The 22,478-nt window shown below is 42.4% G+C and overlaps 1 protein-coding gene across 7 annotated transcripts in view; it reads left to right on the top strand.

Moving 5' to 3' along the window:
* The window catches only part of TENM4 (teneurin transmembrane protein 4), a 601,633-nt gene that overhangs the window by 34,796 nt on the left and 544,359 nt on the right, over nucleotides 1-22,478 (top strand). The window contains exon 2 of one of the 7 annotated variants that reach the window (XM_026843585.1): nucleotides 15,291-15,398. The exons of the other annotated variants lie outside the window; for them this stretch is intronic. The gene's annotated coding sequence lies outside the window, so the exon portion shown is untranslated. The remainder of the gene's footprint in view (nucleotides 1-15,290; nucleotides 15,399-22,478) is intronic. 7 annotated transcript variants of the gene reach the window in all.

Genomic DNA, 22,478 nt, shown 5'->3' with positions numbered 1-22,478 from the left:
ACACTATTAGTGGCTATCTTCTGGCTCTCTGAAATCATGTCTTATATCTATTATTATCATATTGAACCTATTATTGTTAATTGCTTTTGGGTTCAGTGAGGGACACAGCCTGGAAGGAATCTGTTTACCAGTTTATTATTCTATCACCATATGTTTTCAAATTCCCTGACTCTTTGCTTTCCCGTTGGAAAACAACGATAAAGGAGCTTGCCAAAACTTGAGATCTGCAGCTGAAGATCTCTGAATATTGGTTTGATTTTGCCTATCCTGTTCCTGCTGCCAAGGCAATGATCTAAGTAGAGAGGCAGCACCTTTGCATATGCTCTGAACATGCTTTTCTTGGAAAGATTCCCAATTACTGGTAGCTTATCCTTCTGCCATTTTGTCTCATCTTCCACCATTTTATCTCACAAAAGACAGAAATGGGAAAGAGAGCACTAAAGGCAAATGTAGACAGGGAAAGCAAAAAAGGTTAATTAGGGAGTTGGAGAAGTGCATGGATATTTTTGTTCCTTTTTCTCTTTCAAAGTAGGACACTTGTTGAGCTGTGAAGCTTAACAAGGAGCAAGTGGGGAAAAAAAAAAAAAAAAAAAAAAAGCACCTCTGTTCTTTCGTACCAGTTCTTTCAGTATTCTGCTCGAAGTTTGAGTGGCTGCTGCACTTTACTCTGTTCTTCCTCATTTCTTTGTGCCCCCATTTGTCATCACTAGGGAAAGGGAGGATAAAAACTGAAAGAAAGGATGAAAAGCAGTTGGTGATCACAGGGACAAAACTTTCAGACTGCACCTGCAAGACCAGATTGTAAACACTGGTTTCATCTTCCTCTCCACTTTGGGATAACAAAACACATACACAGAGATGGAGTAAGGTTATGTGCCTGAAAACCCTTTGATTAAGTTTGTAGCATTTCCTAGCCTAAAAACTGGTTCTTCTCTTTCCCTCCTGCTGTTTCAGCACCTTTGGTTCTCGGTGACCAGTATTGCTGCCAACATGCCTGTGATTCTTTTTTTTTTTTTTTTAATTGCCTATGAGAAACTTCGCTGTTGTATCCTTAGGAGAGGAATTTGGCAGAGATTACAAAAAATGAAGAGCGAGAAGTGAAAAAATTTGGTGAAGACATGTTCTGGAAAAATGTTTTGAAAAGCTTTTTGGTGATAGTAAGGGCAGTAAAGTAACCTGCGGCTCAGGCCCATGTGGGAACAGGGTCCCTGCTCATTTCTTCCAGGCCCTCTACCTCTCCCCCTGTTCAGCCTCCCACATACACATACTCAATATTCCCCTATTGCTGCAGGAGGATAAGCGAGAGCTGAATTTCCAGCATCTGAATATAGTGCTTGTTTCTTGCAGCAGCAATAGAAATTCTTTTCCATCTCCATTATATCTTGTTAGGGAAAGAGACTCAGTCATTACAGATATTAATGCCACACAAAAGCATCTAGGAACCTGTGAAACTAAGAAATACAAGATCCCTCCAAAAGGCTGCTCAATGTCATCACAAATTGTTGCTTTTGCAAAGGCTTCGGGGAGGAAGAGGGTTCCTCATGACAAGCAAACTGTTATTAATTTCACCCCCCTTCTGTAATCTCACTCCTTTCTATAGTCTGTCCCAAACCTTTTGAACAGATTAGATAGTAGCTCAGATTGTTAAAAAATTGTCTGTTTTCTTTTGAGCTGTTTTCCAGAGTTTTAGCACTACCGAGTTATTGCCAAAAAAAATCAATCCCAGCTCAAGTTCTTCTGTATACTTGGACAGTATGTGTAGTAAATTATTGGTCACACTTCTCTGTTTTCAAGCTGTCCAGGTCATGAAGCAGCTGATGATCCTTTGGTCTCTGTTTAATAAATGCATATTGGGGAGAGCATGCTATGCGCTGCATTTATTAGTATTTAGCTCTTCTCCATGAAAAAAAAATCCAGTTTAGTCTCATTCTGTGTAAATACTCTGCGTCAGAGTCCTGCTGGAATGCAGTCTGTAGCAGAGAGGGGCTGTGTGCAGAAAGCCCCTGGACTGAGCATATTAAAGACAGAGCTGTGGAATTCAAGGGCTCTCTTGTACTTTCCCCATCAGTTTGACATCACTTAAATTTCACTGGTTTCAGTGCAACTGTTCATGATTTATGTTACTTAATTGAGAGAAGGATGAGGCCAGTAATTTCTAGTTCTGCACAAAGGCAGAGGCTCCAGAGAAGTGTCCTGAATAGTAAAATAACTTATAGATGGGTACTTGTGAGTAGATAATTTATAGGCAGACACCATTATGCCTTCCTTATAACTAATCGAAGTCTAATACTACTGGTAAAATATGCAAATATCCATTTCCCTCTGAGAAAAACTTAGTTAAGAGTAATGACCGTCTTAGCTCATTGGCCAGATCATCTGGTGGCCCCTGAAGTTCATGTAGTAAGGACATGATTCCGCGAGACATACCAGCATGTGCTTTTCAGCAGTAATCTCAGCTGAATTGCTAAGTAGCTCAACTGCTTTGCAGGCTCGAGCAAGATAAATCACACCATCAGGTGAGGGATTCTGCTAAATCTAAATGTTCAGGATTGCATAAGACATTGAGGAGATAAAAAAAAAAAAAAAAAAAAAAAAAAAAAAAAAAGATACTGCAGCAACCTCTGTCTCTGCAGCTCAGTTTGAAACGGGCTGTAGCCTTGCTTTCACTGGAGTTAATTTCTAGTTTTCTTTAGTGTTAACAAGAGGACAGAAAATCCTGCTGACTGTGTCCCATGTAGCCCAGTCTTAAACCACAGACATAAGTGGCAGCCAAGATACCAATAAAAGATGCTTAGTGGGATGGTGTGAGCAAAGGAACTATAATCGTCTCAAGCTGGCTGATATCTCTATACGGCCTAGATAGTATGTTGTACTGAATCCAGAAATGTCTGAGTACTACTCAAGCCTTGACAAAGGCTTAAAACTTCCGTGTGATTAAGGTACAATTTCTACTTTACAGATGTTGCATGTAAACTAATTGATTTGTCCAGCGGGGAGGACGACAACCCCAGTGACCACCTCCATATTCCTGACCTATAAGGACACCACATGTGTTGCAATTAGAGTAGATGATATGCAAAACAGGCCTCTTTACAATGTTCTTCATCTATGTTAGCTTCTTAATGCTGCACTGTCAGTACTGCAGGGATTGGTTATTCACAGTCACCAAAACATCCCCCCACCCCCCCGCCGCCCCTCCCAAGAAAGCTGCACTGACACAGTTTAAATATTCAAAATAAATCATGAGTTTCTGTCATGTGGAAACAAAAAACTAATGATACAGTGAAGGGCTACATTTCCATAACTCTGACTCGCATCTACATATTTTCCATTTGAAAGTCAATGGGAACCGTGTGGCTAAGTGCTATGTGACTCTGAAAGACACAAAGGCAGCCTGCCTCCTCCTTGGCAGCCACAGCTCTGTCCTCCTGCAGAGGAATCACCTATGTGATTTGCATCTGATTTCCTTGCTAACCTGCAAGAGAACTGGAGCCAAACAGTAGGAGATACACCAATGGGATCTGAATATTTAGCAGCAGAGGAACGAGGTGTAATTGATTCCCGTCTTGGGCACGTTGATGTAGCTCCTCTTTGCATAGTCAGGAGGGAAATGGAGTTGAGTTGAGGTAATATATTCATCAGCTGTTAGCTTCTCCCCAGAAGGAGACTTTTAGCCCCATAATATCATCTAAGGAGATCCAGGTCAACCCTTCACACATGGAAATCCATTTTTCCATCTATATATAACAGCTCGGCCAAAAGCACACCTGGACAGTGGCACATTGTTCTCTAAAAACAGATGGTTAAATAATAACATGACTGGATGGATTTCCAGTTAATATAGTTGGTTTTGTCGCACTGGAGTTCCTTCACCTCTGTAAGACGTGAACAAGAAGATGATCAAATGGTCCATGTGTAGATAAGCAAACCAAAGCTAGAATTTGGTTCTACTCTCTGTAATATTGTTTTAGGTAGTATCAAGCTGGTTTCTAGAAGGTGCTCTCTCAACTTGTTTATATTTTTATTCATTAAAGAAAAATCAATTTCAGACTGTGCATATTTGTCCTGATTTCTTTAGTACCATTTGATTAAAAAAAAAAAAAAAAGTATTTAAAGGGGTTTTTTTTAGTTCTTTTCAAAGCTCTTATAAGGAAGGGAGAAATCCATTAAATACTTGCTGCTGTAGCAAAGTCTCACCAGCTACAGACCTTCCCGATCACAAGAGACCATTGGCAAGGGCCACAGTAGTTTTGCAGACTACCTGGTTGCACCAGGAGAAAATAGAAAACAAACAAGCAAACAAACCCCGAAACAATGCCAGGATTTCTGAAATGCACAAATAGACAGCAAAAATTATATTTTCGGCTTTTTTTTTTTTAAATAAATAAATTTTATGTGAGCCCACTGCTTTCTCCTGTCGGTTCTGTTTCTCTTTTTCTTTGTGTCCCTGCTACCACTTCTCAGCCCAGAACAGTCTCCAAGGTTGCTCGGGTCCTGCAGTGAAGGTGACCCTCTGGACAACCTAAGCTGGGAGGGGGGCGTGTTTTAGGAAGAGTCACCACTTGCAAGGCAACAGAGTGTAATCTCGAGAGAGAACTGAAACTGTGACTGCAGCTGGAGTCTGCACCTTTCTAGACACACTGGTAATTAATTGCAAGACTCAGCTCCATAGAAAAATGGGTTTCTATCAGTTTCTATTGAAATCAGCTTTTCTGGCCTTGGTCCTGCCTGGTGCGGCAGTGGACCTGGTGGCAGGGTGCAAGCCATCAGGTTTGTGTTAATGCTGTGGCTTTAACTTCTGCAAAACACAAATGTCTGATTACTTCCCAGGGTGTTCTGAGTGATGATGAATTAATTTTTGTTTAAATGTTTTGCGATCCCAGGAGCTACACAGATGGGAAACCTTTTCATTCATAATGTAGTGTCCCTGACTCAGAAAACCATTCTGCCCCATCCATTTACTAATTCGGCATCGTTACAATTTCAAAATCAACATGCATTTATAAAATAACCTGAGTGACAGTCAGCAATCAAGACTTTCAGGTTAGCAATGAGGGAATTATTAGCAATGTGGATTTGGTCATTTAAGTTGTTTGTGGTTATTGTTGGGTTTTTTTGTGGGTTTTTTTGTTTGTTTTTTTGTTTTTTTTTTCCCTATAGTTATATCAGCAGATGCAGAAACAAGTGTTTAGCCATCAAAAAAGGGAATCTGAGGTTCCTGCTTGAAAATCTGCGTAGTGGCTTCAGCTCTTACTGACTGATTAAGCTTTGCTGCTGGAGGACTGCTGGATTAGCATGTCACAGGGCCTCCTCTTCTAAGGCTCCTTATAGGGCCACAAAAGATTAAAAGAAAGCTGACGAGAGGGCAATTTCACTGCATTTAAACCAGTCCACTTTATTCATTATTCAAGTGGCTGTGTTGACCGTGAAAATTTCAAGTAGTGATTTCCTGGGGGGAAAAAAAAAAAAAAAAAATAAAAAAATCATTCCTTTTAGCCTTAATACCTTATTTTAACCTTCTATCCTTGTTTCTCTTGATTTTAAAGCCTAAATACATGCTTCCTTGCTTCTTTGGGAGTGAAGTGCACCTTACCCTGAAACACTCCTTTAGTGCATTTACAGATGATCAGAGTACCGTTAATGCTTCCATTATTAATTTTATTTTAGCACTGAAGCCCTTTGCTGCTGAACAAGGGATGTTAAGCAAGCAAGGAAGCTTGCCTTGAGGGGCAGGGGATCTGTATTCCAAGCCGAGGAGGGAGTCCCCAGAGCAGCAAGAACAATATTAATTGCAGAGTTGGGATCTGGGTGGGCATAGGTTGGTGGCCTTTGTGGCAAGTCCTTCATTATTAATTAAACCCGCAGCTGGTGGTATTGTCCATGAAGGTGCTCTGCTGCACTCAGATCCCGCCGTGGGACAGATTACCCAGTGCTAGTAAGAAAGATCTGCTGGGGGTTGGTTCCCTTGTGCACAGATGAGATTTTGTAAGCTCTGTCATTGCGTGGATGCGGCTTATGTATATTTTTGGCAGTAAAGGGAAGGTTTTGCCTTTTGGCAGTGTGATCAGAGCACCAGAGTTCATCTTTTTGATTAGTGCCGCATATTGCACCATCAAAATGCCCTCCTGAGGCTCAAGGGAGGATGTGCACGGGGAACTATGGGCATGGAGTTGTGCGTCTCTTCTCTTGCACTCACTTTGAGCTCTGCCAGCTCGTTTTACTTCTTGCTGGGCTGGCAGCAAGCAGTGGGAACAGTCTGACTTCCCCCATCACCTTTTCCTTTGATGAATTTCTTTCAACCTTTAGAGACATCACCTTCAGGTGAAATGTCCAGTAAAAGCTTGGAAAGATATTTCCATGCTCAGCCCTCATTAGCGTCCAGCAGCTCACCTGTGAATTTAATTAAATTGAATTTCAACTTACAATTGGTGAGCAATAAAATAGTTGAAGGAAGACACATCTCCTGGGCCGCATCAAGAGAATTGTGGCCAGCAGGTTGAGGGAGGGGATTCTCTCCCTCAGCTCCACTCTTGTGAGACCTCCCTGCAGGGCTGGGTCCAGCTCGGGGGCACCAACAGCAGAAGGACACGGACCTGCTCCAGCGGGGCCAGAGGAGGCCATGGAGATGCTCGGGGGGCTGGAGCACCCCCTGTGAGGACAGGCTGGGAGAGTTGGGGGGTTCAGCTGGAGAAGAGAAGGCTCCGGGGAGACCTTAGAGCGGCCTCCCAGGGCTGAAAGGGGCTGCAGGAACGGGGGGAGGGACTCGTCATCAGGGAGTGTAGGGATAGGATGAGGGGGAACAGGTTTAAACTGAAAGAGAGTAGATTTATGTTAGATCTAAGGCAGAAATTGTTCCCTGTGAGGGTGGTGAGGCCCTGGCATAGGTTGCCCAGAGAAGCTGTGGCTGCCCCCTCCCTGGAAGGGTTCAAGGCCAGGTTGGACGGGGCTTTGGGCAACCTGGGCTAGTGGAAGGTGACCCTGCCCATGGCAGGGGGGTTGGAACTGGATGGTCTTTAAGGTCCCTTCCAACCCAAACCATTCTGTGATTCTATGATATAAAAAGCTACAGGAGCACCATTGATTCAGAAATCATTGTCGTTGTATAGTTCTCATATAAAGACAAAGCAAAGGTGATTAGCTGCTGCATTTGAGGTCCATGCAGGTGGAGATGCCCGTGGAGGGCTTCAGAGGGGTGGCTACCCATGACCCCCAGTGCCTGCACATCCTCTGTATAGAGGGATAACTGGGAGAGCAGAAGGCCCCAGCTCCCAGCTCATCCCTGCACCATGAACTCATGAGGTTTCCAAAGTAGGTGATCTCTCATCCTGCTCTACTTCGGCAGTAACACACACATCGCTGCCTGAATCTCAAGGAAACGTGGTGAGGACAGAATGAAATGGGAAAGCACATCCTGAAGTCTGTGAGAATGGAAAGCTTACTGAAATACTCAATCGGGCTGTTGGGCCCACTTCAGAAAGGATGCGTAAGCACATGATTAACTTTAAATGTGTGCTAAAATCCCATGGATATCTTTAAGGCCTTAAAGATGCCCTAACATCCAGAGATTTCCTTTGAAATCGGTATGACTGCTTACATCTTCCTGAATCAGGACTCAGATGCTTTCTTTATGCAAGCCTAAAGCTGCAAGGTCAAATGCAGCTATTTGCACTTTCGTATTAGAAGCCAAACATTTACTAATAAAACCCAAAATATTAAGAAGACTGTGTGGTTTGGGTCCCTTCTGCATTTTCTGTTTCTGTAGACGTCAGGCTGCAGATCTAATGAAGGTGATTTTATTTTTTTTCTCCCACTTTTCTTTATGTATAAAACCTGCCATGGTAGAAAATATAACTTTGGATATGGTAACTGCCTTATTTAACATTTGAATATGGGGAGTGGTTTCTTCCATTTAGAATATTTCCATCTTTCTGCCAGCAGCTACAGGTTGCTATCACCGATCTCCTTAGACGGTCCAGGAACCGCCTATCTAAGGAGTGCAATATTTATTTCAAAATAAATGTCTACCTTAAACCCATGAGCGCCACAGAGGTGCTCACAAGCTGATGACATAGCTTCCAGCCTATGAAACAATGGCAAAAAAAGTATTCCAGTTAGTTTGCAGAGGGTTACTTTCTGAACATGAATGCAGATAGACCATTATTCCAGATGCTTCTGAGGCAGCACAGCCAACTAAAATTATACTTGTAAGCAAGTATTTTTCTTAACTTTCTCTAAAAGTAAACATGATGGCTATTAAAACTTAAATATGCCACTTTGTGTGTTTACTTTCTTTGATTTTGACTGAACTTGGAAAAGAAAGATGTAATAAATAAACAAAAGCAACCAAAGAACCTTTTCTTTGTGCTCCGTAGTCAACTTATTTTTTAGAGTTGAGAAATCTGTCTTTCCGATATTACAGGGAAAGACTGCTTAAATAACTTCTGCGGATATTTTAATGGGAATTTTTGTTCTTTTTATACTTGAAAAAAAGTTATTAAAATGATTTTAAAAATGTCAATGAAGGTTTATTGAAACTGAAAGTTTCCATTTAGCAGACCCGCACAGCAGTGTACAACTATACAGTAGTGACTGTGTCTAACGGTGTCTCCTCTTTTCTCTTTCCCCTTTCACAGGGTGCCCTGTTACAGGAAATTGAAATGAAATTTTGTTATGTATAGTTTTGGGGGGTTTTTTTCAGTGTGGGCATGTTGTAAGATGCAAGCAGAGATATGTTCTTTGCTATCTTATTCTCCAGATCTTGTTTACAAGATGGAAACAAAATAATTAGGTGATGAGTCTATCTGTAATCTTCAAAGGGAGAAAATAGAAAAGGTATAAAACCTCTCAGCAGTTCTGTGGTTTGGGGGAAAAAGAAAAATCACACACAAACAAGGGTAAAGCTAAATTCCTTTTAAATCTTTAAAGACATCCTGAGTAGCGTTTCAGACTACAACCAGAAATGCTGCAGACCAAAGCTTCATTGGGCTCGTCTTCATAAAACTCAAGATTGAATACAATTCCCTGGGAAGCTCAGGAGACAAGGGCAAAGTAATTCAAGAGCGGCACATACATTTTTAGAAGCTTTTTACAGCCCTGGCTATTCTGACCTCTGCAGTGGTCTTGCTGTTTAGGATAGAGGAGGTTTCTTTTTTTTCCCCTTTAGAAAGTTGTTTATGCGACATGCTGTTTTCCTCTGCTCTGGATCATCTTGTTCAAAAGCATTTCCTCTGCCCTGCAGAAACCGTGGGGTTGCGAAGGAAACAAGCTTGCCAAAATCAAGGCCAGCCACTTTCACAGGTCAGTTAAGTGAGTACCATCAGATCACAGAGCGCAGATGTGTCCACACACTCCTTCCGAGGACACAGAAATACTCTGCTGCCGTTATTTCTCATAGACTTATTCCTGTTCAGATTCCAACCAGTGCCAGAGCCTCCAAGATGAGTTGCTTTACTCATGGGTAATGGGAGCAGTTTGCTGTCCCCAACATTTTGTGAGCTAAGAGGCAGAAATGACGCAGATATTAAGTGACATGACAGAGGCTCTACTGGACATCACTGAGAGACCATGAAATAAATCCTGCCTCTCAGAGCACGAGCTGCTCAGCACCCTTCCTGATACACCCGGTGGCAGTCACTGCAAGGATGATGGAACTCATGGGACTAGCCCAGCTCTTCCCAAAGCTTTGCAGCCACACCTGGCCTGAGACTTGCTTTAACCCCTCTGCCTGGCTTGACTTATCTTTGCCACACTTCGGGATATGCATGAAGAAGAGGTGCAAGCGCCTGGAGGCAGGGAACCTGTTGTTTTGTGTGGTTAGACTGTAAAGTAGCCTGCATACTTTGGGATACTGTAGCTGAGGCTTTGAAAGATGCCTGTGGCAATTAGTTGTCCAGATGCCATTGAAAGTCAATGAGAACTGGGTGAAATCCTGCGAATGGGTGAGAAGCCAAAAGCTACCATATGCTCATAAGCTTTTATTCCGTCTAGCACAGTGATCAGCACAAAATGGCAGCCAGAGTGAGGCTTAAGATTGTGAATAGCAATTGAGATAAGCAGAATAAATACAAAAGCAAGTGCCTTTCTCTAACTCATGTGTAGCAGGCTAATGGCATGATTTTCGGTTCGGAAAGTTATGTGTTAACTCTACACTGAAGCACAGGAATTACCAGCATTACTGTTTTACCATTGCTTGCTTTGGTGGCAGTAAAGGGAAAAATTAAAAAAAAAAAAACAAACACACAAACAAACAAAACAAACAAACAAACAAACAAAAAACAAACCAAGGTGACCATATAAGAACTTGGTTTGTGTTTCATCTTCTCCCTCCTTGGGATCAAGAACCAAATCAAAGTAGAACAGAAGCAGACAATTCATTTCTCTCACTGTCTCAAATGTCCTCCTCAGGTGCAAAATTTGGCTTCCATTTAGATGATCCTAGCATTTATTTCATTATACACCCAGAAGCGTGGAAAATTAAAACATAGGAACGTTTTTAAAAAAACCAAAACAGGTAAATCCTGCATTTTCCATGCCTATAAAGCATAGTCCTTCCTATCCTGTTTATTTAGGGAGCGCTTTGGAAAAACCCAGATGAGTTTAAGATGAAGAGGGACTCCAAGAGATCTTTTTTCTCCTTGCACATATGTCCCACAGCAGGGGAGGGATGCTTCAGTGCTCCGTAAACACCTTGCTTTTGTCTTGCATTGTTCCTGTGAGGGGTTGCATCATGCCTTGTAAAAGTGACACCGCTGGAATTGTGCTGTGCAAGTACAAGGGAAAACAAAAACACAACCCCGAGCTTTAACTGCAGGTCTGACAGCAGCTTATTAAACTCGGAGCAGTCATCAGAAAAGTGAGAGCAAGCAGGTGGATGAAAAAAAAAAAAAGCAGCTTGTTTCTCACAGCATGAAGGAAAAGTGTTTTCTACTAAGTGAAAGAAAAGAATTCCTGGGTCGGGGGAGGTCCTTTTTTATGGAACTCAAGTTTGGGATGTCACTTGCTAATATGATCTCTACAATTTAATCTCCATCAAGCTTATCAGCCCAAATATTTGCACATGCTAATTTGTTCAGCTGAGGTCCCTTGATCTGTCATATTCCTGTGAATCATGTTTTCTGTTGGCTCGTTCTTTGGGACAGCTTGCCTCCTTTTGGATTTGTTATTAAAAGATAATATTGACTTAGTTTGCTTTACACCAAGCAGCAGCCTTGTCTCCTAAAAGCCTGCCTTGGCTTGTGCGTGAGTGCATGCATGTATGTGTGTGTGTGAGAGACAAGATGCTCTCCAAGACTTTTCCTGCTGCTCTTAATGACAAGACTAATTAACATCATCTTCCCAGGACTACTTGGTGTCCTGCATCCCACCAGCCTGTCATTTCTGCCAGGATTTCAGCCTAGATTCAAGCATCTGCATGACCTTTGGGACCTCAAGGAGGAGTTTGCTTGCACGTGCTCCTCCCTGATATCAGCTTCTGCTGGATAGCACCCAGGGTAACGGGACCCCCAGTGCTGAGCCTCACTGCACCACTGACCCTCAGCAGGGTGACCCACTAGCCAGCAACCCTCTTCTGCAAGGGTCTGCCTCCATATCCATCTCCTCCTGCTCCCAGAAACCACATGTGTTCTGAGTTCTGGGAACGCGTCAGCTACCTCTTCGTGAGTGCACTCAGCTCTCTTGTCCTGAAAATCCCTCATGGACCACCAGAATTGCTGCTCACTGCCCTATCCAGCTCCAGGACTGGGTGCTCCTGCTCTAACTTCTTTGAACACAGGTGTGCACAAGGTCACCACCCTAATAAATGAGTAGCAGGAGCTTTCCCTGCCCTTCTCCCCATCGTCCGCCTGCTCAGGGCCGGGCAGCCAGGGAAGGTCATGCCTTGGCCTAGGAGCAGCGGTGTCTGCTACTGCCTGCACTCAGCTCCCGCCCTCACTGCAGACCTTGAAGGCTGTAAATCATAAGGACTGATGAGTAATGATTTTTTTTCCTTTCCATTTCTAGGCTTGTGCCGGTGCACTTAACACTTGTTCTCTCTCTCTCTGACATTTCTTTACATTGTGGTGGAAAGCATCAGAGAGGAAAGATTTAAGATTGCCTCTCCCTCTGGAGCTGTGATGATGGACAGTGAGCCCTCCCTCTGTGTAAAATCCGTGCATGCACAGCATCCTCCTCTCTACTATTCCCCACTGTTGCTGCCACGTGCTCGGTAATGGGACCAGCTGAACGCAGATGGGGTGCAGATAGAGATGTTGGGAATCTGAGGGATTATAAGAAGATTCTTATTTACCTTTATTTTAAATCTCTCCACTTGCTTTACCAATGACTTTAGATAACACAAGATAAGTTTGGAATTTCTGCGATCTGTTATCGTGTTGGGTTTTTTTTTTCATTTCATCCAGTTTTGACCATAGGTTTGAGCCCAGTTAATTTCAACTCTATTTCTTACTGCCTCCTGCTTATATCTGGGAAAATGAAGTGAAATCGTAATCTAGACAAGAGTATGTGGAACCAATTTTTAGAAATAGCATAGGTCTGGAGAGGGGTTTTATTGTCTGTTTTGATTTTTATTTTATGTTGACTTTTTTCTGGGACACTGAGGAAAGCACTTAGTTCATATGGAGACTTGTGTCACCATCCTCATAACCACATAGAGGAGGATTTCAGTTGTCTCACGGGCTCACCCCCCCTCACGCCCTCCCTTCTTCACCTGGGGAAACTAGTAGTATCCATTGACTTAGAAGACAGTTCAAAGGAATTGCACAACTTTATTCACTTATCAAGAGATGTGATGAAGTTCACACTCCCTTCTCCTCTAAAGCACAAATTCTGAAATTGAGTTGCTCAGGCTGTGTAGGAGTGAATTTCATTAAGCAAGACAGCACAGAAATTCCTCAATAACAGTGAGACCTATCCACTTCCTTCAGCTAAAAAACCACTGATTCAGACAGAGAGCTCACAGAGGTCATATTTACATCTCGCCTAGCAGCTTGCTTTTCCTGGGATGCTGCAATATGCTCCCCACTTTGTAGAAATCATCCTCATTCTTCAGCCTCTTTTCCCTTACTCCCAGACTCCGACAGAAAACGAGTCCACAGAACACGAGCACAATTGCTGTGCTTCACTGGATGCAGAAAACAAATAACTTGTCTCCTGCCCCCATTACTTATCCTTGTGTGTTTTTAGCCTACCTCCTATAAAAAGAAGAAGCTAATTTATAATCATGTTTGTCGGGAGTGTTTGTTCACATCTGTCTGTCGGCAAGTTTTATAAATCAATTAGCCCCAGACAGACACACTCTGTAGCTTTCTCTGTTCCCACAGATGTCACTTACTCATCAGCAGAAAAAAACACTAGCCTTTGCTGTCTCCTAATTTGGGTGCACGTGAAAAAGCAATTAAGTATGTCTTCTGCACATGTGTATCAAAAGTGTTCCAGTTACCTGGCAACCAACTGAAAAACTATGCTGTAAAGCCAAACACCTGAGTACAATACTGTACCCATTTGCATATATGTGCATATCTATGCCTGAAGAGATATATGTGGAGTTATTTTAGTATTAAAGAATAAGGACTTGGGGAATTTCTTAAAATAACTGGGTTAGTTTATTACCATTTCTGCAAATGTGAACTTGGTAAGGTGGGGGAAAATAAATCTGTGTGTGAGATGGGGAGGGATTTCGGGAAGCCATGGGGTGTGCGTAGCAGCCGCAGTGGTGTACTGCAGTCAAAGGGATTTACGGGGAGTGTTGAAGTGACAGGTGAAGTTTATAAGCGTTGTGCAGGAGATAATTGCACTCAGCTGGTGCTTTACAGTCGTACTAACTTCTCTAGTTTGCTTGAAGACTTGTAGCAATATATTCAGTTATTGCTTGGTGCATATGGTCTCGGATTGATCACTCTGTGGTTGCAAAGCACTTGCTGTATGAAAAGCTTAGGCTGGTCAGTCCTTCAGCTCCATTTGCTCCTGGAAACAGGAGGACAGGAGTGGGCAAGATATGGACAAAAATCTCCATCCATTGTAAGCGTAGAAGAAAGAGGATTAGATTAAAACATTGTGTTTCTTGAATGTGGATAAGTGTGTGGTTTGAGATCATGGCAGAGTGGGATGCGTGAGGGAGAGGAGGATGGAGAGAGCGGGTGAGATATGACTGAGAGCAGGTATAAAGAGGTGTGGGTGGAGGAGGAGGAAGAGGGACACAGGGATATGAAGAAAAAGGGGAAGTTGCCCACTGGTAGGTGTGCATCTTCAGCTTTTGCAAGTCTTGCCCACTGACAGGATTAAAACAGAGCGTGGGATGAGCCCAGGTGAACATCCCCAGACCAAGCAATACAACCAGGCCGTGAACGCTGGGCAGTTACAGCACATTGCAGCTGAGGGAAAGAAAGAGGTGTAGTGGTCATTCCTCTGTGCTCTTTTATCCAGTTTTCTAAGCCTATTTCCTCACCTTGACTTTACTACTTTATTTCCTGTAGACCAGTGGAGGGGTTAATCTTTAATACCTTGCAGTAATAAAACTGTTTTAATTAGCATTAGCTTGGAATGACAAGACTACAAGTAATTAAGTTACACTGGGATCTAGTTGGAATGAAATTGATACCAGGGGATAGCATAAACATAAATCAGCATTTAAATAAACTGAAATCAGATTGCTGTAATTAAAAGGAAAATCCATTGGCATTAAGACATAAAAATAACAGATACAGATTTAATAAACATGGCAAAGGAGGGGGAGAGAGCCTGGAAAAATGTAAATTGTTCCTCCCCACATACCCACCGTCAAAAAAAGAAAAGAAGGTAAGAGATCACTGTTTGGTTAGTATCAAGGAAATACAATTACATTGGGATAGGAGAGAAGTTAGAAAACAGAGAGAAGATTATGAGTGTCTTTACAGAACACGATTAACATTAACCTGATGCATTGCAAGTGAATTCTAGTTATAAAAGTAATTACTGGCTACTGAACCCATCTAGAATCTGCAATCAAAGGACGAAGAGAAAAGAATGAGTTGAGAAGAAAGTGATTCCTTCTCCAAAGTTAAGAAAGTCATGTTCGGTCAGGAGCCAGCAGTGGGCTGATGTGTATTTTTTTGTGCTATGGAAAGAGCAAGCCAGCCTATGTCTACCAACTCCTACTGCGTTCTTTAGGTTGCTTACTGCTAGAGGACATGGAATTTTTGTATGGTTAAAAATGATTTAATAGCTTTTTGGATTTCTCTTCTTTAAATGTTGATAATTAAGATATACTAGATGGAGTGCCCTTTTTTTTTTTTTTTGGTTATTATTATTTTTTCAAGACAATAATCTCCTTTTGGAGAAGATAAAGGATTTGGAGGAATTGATGTAGGAAGGAAGATTAAGAGAACTCTCCATGAAGTGATTCCAATTCTGTTGTGACCTCTCAGGTAAGAAAACCCTACCTGAGCTGTGAATAACTCACTGGAAGTGCCCACGTAGGTTACGATGACAGTCACAACACAGTAAACATTGCTTTATGCTCTGGGTCCTTAGCTCTTCTGCAAACAGGTATTACCTTCGACTGCAGGGTCATCCAAGATGAAGTTGTAAAGGCCAGTGTGGATCAATGCGGACAGGGAATAGAAGTACAGCATTATTTATACACTATGCAGCAGGAAGTGTCAGGCAGGCTTTATAGACAGAGCAAAGATGTGGCTGTGTTTAGAGCTGTCCTGGTTAATGCAAAACTTAGCTCAAGGCTAAGCTTCCTCTCTGGGGTATTTTTAGCGTGCACAGATGACCTGCACGCAATGTGGAAACTCAACCCATCCTGCCCATTTCATACTTACTGGTCATACCTGGGGGATATGGGAAGTCCATGCATCATAGGACTGAAGTATTTAGGAACCTTGAGATCTACCACATCTGGGCTGTACTGCTGATGTGTAGATATGTCCGGTAAGCCTGATGCCTACTGTAAGCATTAGCCTTACTGCTAACACATGAGTGGGTCATCCAAGGTACATAGGGAGTGACAGGTGCATCCCAGCTAGAGTTACATTCCTTGTGCATCCACCAAAGAGTTGAACCGCACTTGTGCAGAAGACATGCCGTTGGGTTTTCCAGATATTATATAGTCATAGAATGGCTTGAGTTGGAAGGGACCTATGGAGATGATTTTATCCAAACATTTGTTTTTCTAGATCAACCTATTCTTCCAGTCACAATAGTGGGTATTTTAGACCTTGAAAAAAAAAAAAAAAAAAAAAAAAAAATGTTGGTTAGAAAAAGAAGGTGTGCACCTCTAAATCTTTGAGATTAAGATAAACAGATTTATTTAAGCTGATGTAAAAGAATATGTGCATGCTGCTCTTCTGGGTTGGTGTTAACATCCTAAAGTTAAAGAAGCAGAAGCAATTTCTGACTCAGTGTAAGAACCTGAAGCAGGATTTGTGTCACATAAGTAATGTGGCGCACGCATGTTGTGGCTCAGTGATGGTAAGATGGGGTGGAAAAGACAAGAGATCTGGTTCTTAAAATCGAGGCCAGAGAAGGCAGGAATTGTGGAAGAGGGGAAATAAACTCTTTGGCAGTGGCACAACCTCATTTCCTTTTGCTTACTCAGATGTAAAAAATGGTGAAATTAGAGGATTTTTATAAAAGTGAACAATATTCATCCCGTTCTAGTTACTGGGAGTTTTGCCATTAACTTAATGGGACTGAGGTTCCAGTTCCTGTATTTAATCATCAGAAAAATAATTTTTTTTTAGTATTAACAGAGCAATTTTGCACCACATATTAGATGTCACTTGCATACATCAAAGCTGCTCCTTCCATGATGATCATATTACTTAACCTAGAATAATTGGCATTAATAATAACGTTGTCATTTGCAGGGAAAGTCAGAGAAATTAACAGAATAACTTTTTGGCATAAATCAAGTAGTCATTATTCAACCTTAGTTGACCACAAATTCACCTCCTCAGACTAAATGGCTGCTTGTAATACAGACCTGCTAGTTTAGCATCAGAGCATCAGGCCTAAATTGCTCTCTGCAGGTCAGTGGATTTTTCTAGGCGTATTTGTGCCTTTGGATAGAAGGGAACAGAGGAATGGTCTGATGAGGGACCTTCGCTTGTTTTTAAAATGACAACCCGTGGAGCCTTCAGCTGGCAAATGCTAAGTGGGATGGGGAACTGAATGATTGTACCCTGGTTATGATGACTGTGATCTTGCATCTGCACAACCCCGCCTGGAACCTGTCATGTTTTACAGACGTCGCCAGCTATGAATGTATAATGTGCCATGCTCTGTAGTGCAGTCACCTTATGGGTGAAACTCAGCAACTGACTTGACAGCATCCTGCCTCATTACATGAGAAATTCGGACACAGAATGAGAAATTCTCCTGCCAAGTGACAATACATGGGAGAACTTACCTAGGTCAGCTGTAATCACCGAATGTAACATGGGACTGGGACAACTAAATAAATATCATTACACACAGTGAGAGAATGAAGGAGCGGACTCTTTAGTTTCCCACTCTTTCTCCTTTCAAACGGAGCTTGTTTACAGTATGAAATCACCTGCATCAGAAGGACCAGAAACAACAGAGGACAGTTCTTCTCTTTCCAATTCACCTTCTGTTCCTTGCTCACCCATTGTGAACCAAGGGATTGACTATCCCCTCCAGTATCCCTGTTCTTCTTCTTCTTTAACAAATGTTTTGTTAAACCAACCATTGTTTTCTTGGAGAATTTCACATAATCATGGCTTGCAATGATAAAGTTGCAGAATGGATGGAGTTATCATTTGCTGTGTTTTTCTAGCAGGGAAAATCAGATGAAAGCTTTCTGCTAGGCTACTCCTGGGCACCTGCATCAGAGAGTCATTCACAGCAGCACTGCCATCTTGTCTGGACAGAGCTGCTATCTTTCTCCTTGTGTCAGGAGGTAGTAGCACAAGCTTATCAGTAGCTAGATGAAAAAATTCAAGGAAAGAGGCAAGAAGCCAGATTTCATAGCAAAACACACAGAGTCCCTAGAAAGCTGGGGACCCAGTTCCTTCCGGATCCTGCTCTTTTTGCAGTATCAACTCCCCGTTTGCCAAATGTCTCTTGCTGTTCATTTTTTTTTTTTTTAAATTGTATCTTGAGTCTATCAAAAAATATAGAACAAAGCCACCTACTGAAATCAGTTACATTGACAAAGTGTCAACAATCCTGAAATAGTGTTTTCATCCCCTACCGTGCCAAACAACAGAGTATGTCTAAATACACTGGCAGATCCTGAAGTACACCCTGATGGATAATAAGGACTTGTTGCATGGAAAAGAGAATTTTTTTGCTATAGTTGAGACTTGCTCATCTGAGAGTGCTCTGCCTTATAATACATAAATCTAGAAGCTATCAGCAGATCATAACTTTTGAGCAATAATAAAAGTAGGCAAGTGATCCTGCCTATCACCAGAGCACAAACCATAATTCTAAGCAGCATGAAAAAAAAAATGCATCAAAACCTGTCTATGAAGAAGTGGTTTATCCTGATAGTTACATAAAATATCGCTGAGGAAGGTGATCATTAGACTTCAAGTTCAGATGAAGTTTCTGGTCAAACTTTGGTTAAGACCTAAATGGAGTGCAATGCAAGAATCTAGTTTGAAGGTCAGATAGGACAAAAGTCTTCACAGAAGGAATAACCAACACCCATGTAGTAGAATCGGTTGGCAGTCTGATAAAACCGGAGAACAGTGGATGGGCTTCGCTATATTAAATAAAATCAACATGTCTTTGCTTTTTTAGCCCTTCCAGTTTGCTTCTTAGTTGTGTTGAGCTTCTTCAGCTAGGTGGGCATCTCTTCCCCTCTCCCCATTTTCCATTCTCAGCCTGAGTGATTGCCCTATCCAGGTCTGGTGAAATAAGCAATGGTATCTCGTTGCATCACATCCCATATCTTTATATAACTCTCTGTGCATGCTGGGAAGAGCAAGGGGACCTCAAAGTATTCTGTGTCCCTCACAGGTATGTTGTGAACAACAGCATTGCAAAAATATCTGGTTGTTGATGTCAACCGGTGACATGATGGTTGCTGGGTGGGAGGTTTTTCTTCAAGGTGTTGGCCATTCGCAGGTTTGCCATCACTCCATGACACTGGTGAACTCGTTTCACTTCAGCACACATCAGCTGGTCAATGTGTAATACGGGGATAACCATACTTAAAAGCCTTTTTTTTCAGTTTCCTGATATTCACGAGGACAAGCGCAATAGGCAAGCTGGATATTACTCAGCTATGGTCTTCTGGTTGCTTATCTCAGGACACTCTATGGACGAAGCATGCTATAGATCCTGTTTGCCTCCTTCCCTGTTGTAAATGAGAATAGCACTGTGGTTTGGCCACTGGCATCTTCCTGGGGATGGCAGAGTTGTCTCTGTTGTCACAGGGTTTTGCTGGAGGGTTACTGAAGCTTTTGGAGAAATCTGTGACAAGGACGCATCTTTTTCTCTCCTTCCTGCTGTCTTGCCCACTGCATGAGTTTAACCACAGGGCACAATGTTTTCTTCCTTGCATCTTGCTGATGTGTGAGAAGTCAGTGCCTTGTTAGAAAACGGCTGAGTAGGCATCAACAGCCTGCACACAGCAAAACAGGCTCAGTGTCGTCGCTGCTGTAGAGCGCACGCATGCCAGGCAGAGAGAGAAAAAGAGACTCCACACCTTTTGGGAAATCAAATTAAGATTGCATTGAAACGTGCAAGCTGTTAATTGAAACAGTCTGGTTTGGAGGGGTCGGAGAAGAGATTATGGGAGGGATGGAGGGCAGGAAGCAAGAATTAAGAAATGACATGTCAGAAAAGCCAATCCAGTTAAACCACCAAATTCTGTGCCAGGATGGAAAAATTTGAAACCTGCCCTTGCTCAGCTCTTGTAAATCTCTGGCTGTGGAGGCCATGATGGAGGATGAAGTGTTGTGCCGTGCCGGTTCAGAGTTGAATCATTTTCTCCACTTGGACTTTCATGTCCCACTATGTGAAATTAAAAGATTATTTCTTTCTGATTTCAGTTGTCTGGCCTCTTCTCATGGAGAGTCCTTAGCAAGTCCCACCACCAGGTGGATCTGGCTCTAGTCCCAACTCTCAAGAAGTAAATCTCCTCAGCCAGGCCTGCTGACTAGCTCTTGGTTTCTTTTCTGCATGTTGTTTTCTTCTTGATCCGTGCCGTGGGATGGAGCACAATTAAATGAAGAAAAATGAAAACGTGGTGCTATGCCAGACAGTTTTGCTGCTGTCTTGCTGATTATGAAAGATGAGTATGATTCTGGGCAAACAGACAAGAATGGATAATCACATGTCCTTGATGTACTCCACCTCAGGCAGCTTCTTCAAAGCTCTGGTCCTTCCTCGGGACCCATCAGATGAGTGGCAGCGCTGATGTAAGCAGGAGCTGCCCTTGCCCCTGGGCTTCTTACAGAGTTTGTAACAACTTAAAGTGCATGATGGTTTGTTATTCTTAAATAGGAATTATTTTGATATATATCTTTGTATAGGATGTAAATCCAACCTGTGCTGAAAGAGCCTGCTGTTACTTTACACAAGGATTTTCCTGTCATAAACCAGTCCTTCTTCTACTGAGCCTAAAGTTTCTCGCTTCCTCAGCAAAACCACAAGCTCTCACATAAGATCTTAGTACTATTATTATCCATTACTATTTGCACATTGGCTTAAAATTTATTCCCACGGCTTTCCTTCTTCAAGGCTTCTGTTTTCTTCTTCTATCCTCACTCCTATTCTACCCCTACATCTATCTCTTGTTTTCCCACCATGTCAGTTCAGAAGGATCTACCACCACTTTTTATCCCCCAGATGCATCTATTAGTCCATCCTCTGAGATCACTTCATTCAGCAGCTTTCTTCCTCTGAAAGTTTTCTCCTCCGTGTCTCTGTCTTCCACAACCACATTACATCCTTAATTCTCCATGCTGAGCCCATCACCCAGGCACCCATAAAGCATTGCACCCATGTCCTGACCTCCTATTTGCCTGGGTTTCTGATCCCTGCTGCCCTGCAACCAGTATCACTTACCTCTCATACTGTCTCTGACACCCATCTTCTTCTGGATGGCTCTTTAGGGAAGATGACCATAAGATAATAAATGTTTAGTGGAGTTATCCCTGACTGACTCATTACAGTGTCTTCCTAACATCATTCAAGGTAGAAGTATCCTCCAGCTCTGCAGAATTAAGGCTCATCACCTTAATTTTTAATGTGGAAGCTTTATACAGACCAGATGGAGGACGGTTTGGCCACTACACTGTCTCATGGGGGCTGGATGGGGCCTCTGGGCTGCCCATTGAGATACAGTATCAGACAACACCCATGTGGATTGGGTGCAATGTGTAAAGATCTTGGGCCTAGAGTACTGTCAGATTTGGAACTAGGTCTGTGGATACTGCCATAGTATCTCCAGTTTATTATCTGGGAGATCAAGAACTTTCCAGCCTTGAAATCTATGAATTCCTTCAAAACCATATGGCGTCTGAACAGGATTATTGCTTCTGCTGCTCTTTCAATGCCCACGCTGTTTTATTAATTTTAAACTAACACTTGGAAGCTGAGCCTTCCTTCTAGAAATTTAAATTATTTAACCCAGAGAATTATTTAAGCCCAACTCATTTCCTGAAAAGTAGGCAAAAACCCCTTCAGAGGTGGAGAGCTGAAGATGCTCAAACGATAGCAAAGGGAGCAGGTATTAAGCTGGTAGCAAATTGAGAATAGGATCTTGAATACTTGTCTGAGAATACTGTCTCAATCTAAAGACTGTCTTTCCTGTCCTTGCAACCCAGAGAAGCCCAGCTCCAGCAGCAAACTACAGCCCGCATTTTTCTGCTTTCTCCAGATTGTAATTTTTCATTAATTTTGCCTCTACGTTTTGGTGTTTCATTGTGCCCTATGCCATGGAAGGCTTTTTAACTAGAAATCTCTATAGAAATTACTGCATCCTAAAATACGTTAGAAAGGAACTTAGAAATTCTGTTTCTAGCTAGGGTTTTAGTCTGAAATGAAGAAAACACTGATGAAGGACCACGTATGGACCAGCTTTCTCGTGCAGGGTGACAGCAAGGCTTGCAAGATGCAGCTGGCCATCAGTGGGATGCTGCACAGATCCAGCACCTGCCAGGCCTAAATCTTCTGAAAATACAACCACAGCACTCAGTTTTCCTTTCTTCACTAGAGGGGAGAGAGATGGATTTCCTCAGATATTGGGGCATTAAATGCCCAGTTGGGTTGACTCGATAACGTGGAGCGAACAGGGTCAAAAAAACCTCTTCAGCTTTCAAGTGATGGATTTGTCTGCATCGACGTGAACAAATTCTCCATTGTATTCACCACAAACAATCTTTTCTTCCCATATCAGCCTGCAAGGGCTTTTTGTTCCAAGGGGTTTTTTTTCTTCCACCGTAGAACAAACATATTTATTGTCAACAGTGCAGAAAAACCCTGCTTTCCTTATGTCTGAGTTCCCATGTGTCTCTCTT

Source organism: Athene cunicularia (genome assembly GCF_003259725.1).
Source record: "Athene cunicularia isolate RWA chromosome 1 unlocalized genomic scaffold, athCun1 chr1_part1, whole genome shotgun sequence".
NCBI lineage: Eukaryota > Metazoa > Chordata > Aves > Strigiformes > Strigidae > Athene > Athene cunicularia.
The sequence above is the reverse complement of the archived record's forward strand: the minus strand, read 5'-3'. Positions and strand labels throughout refer to the sequence as shown.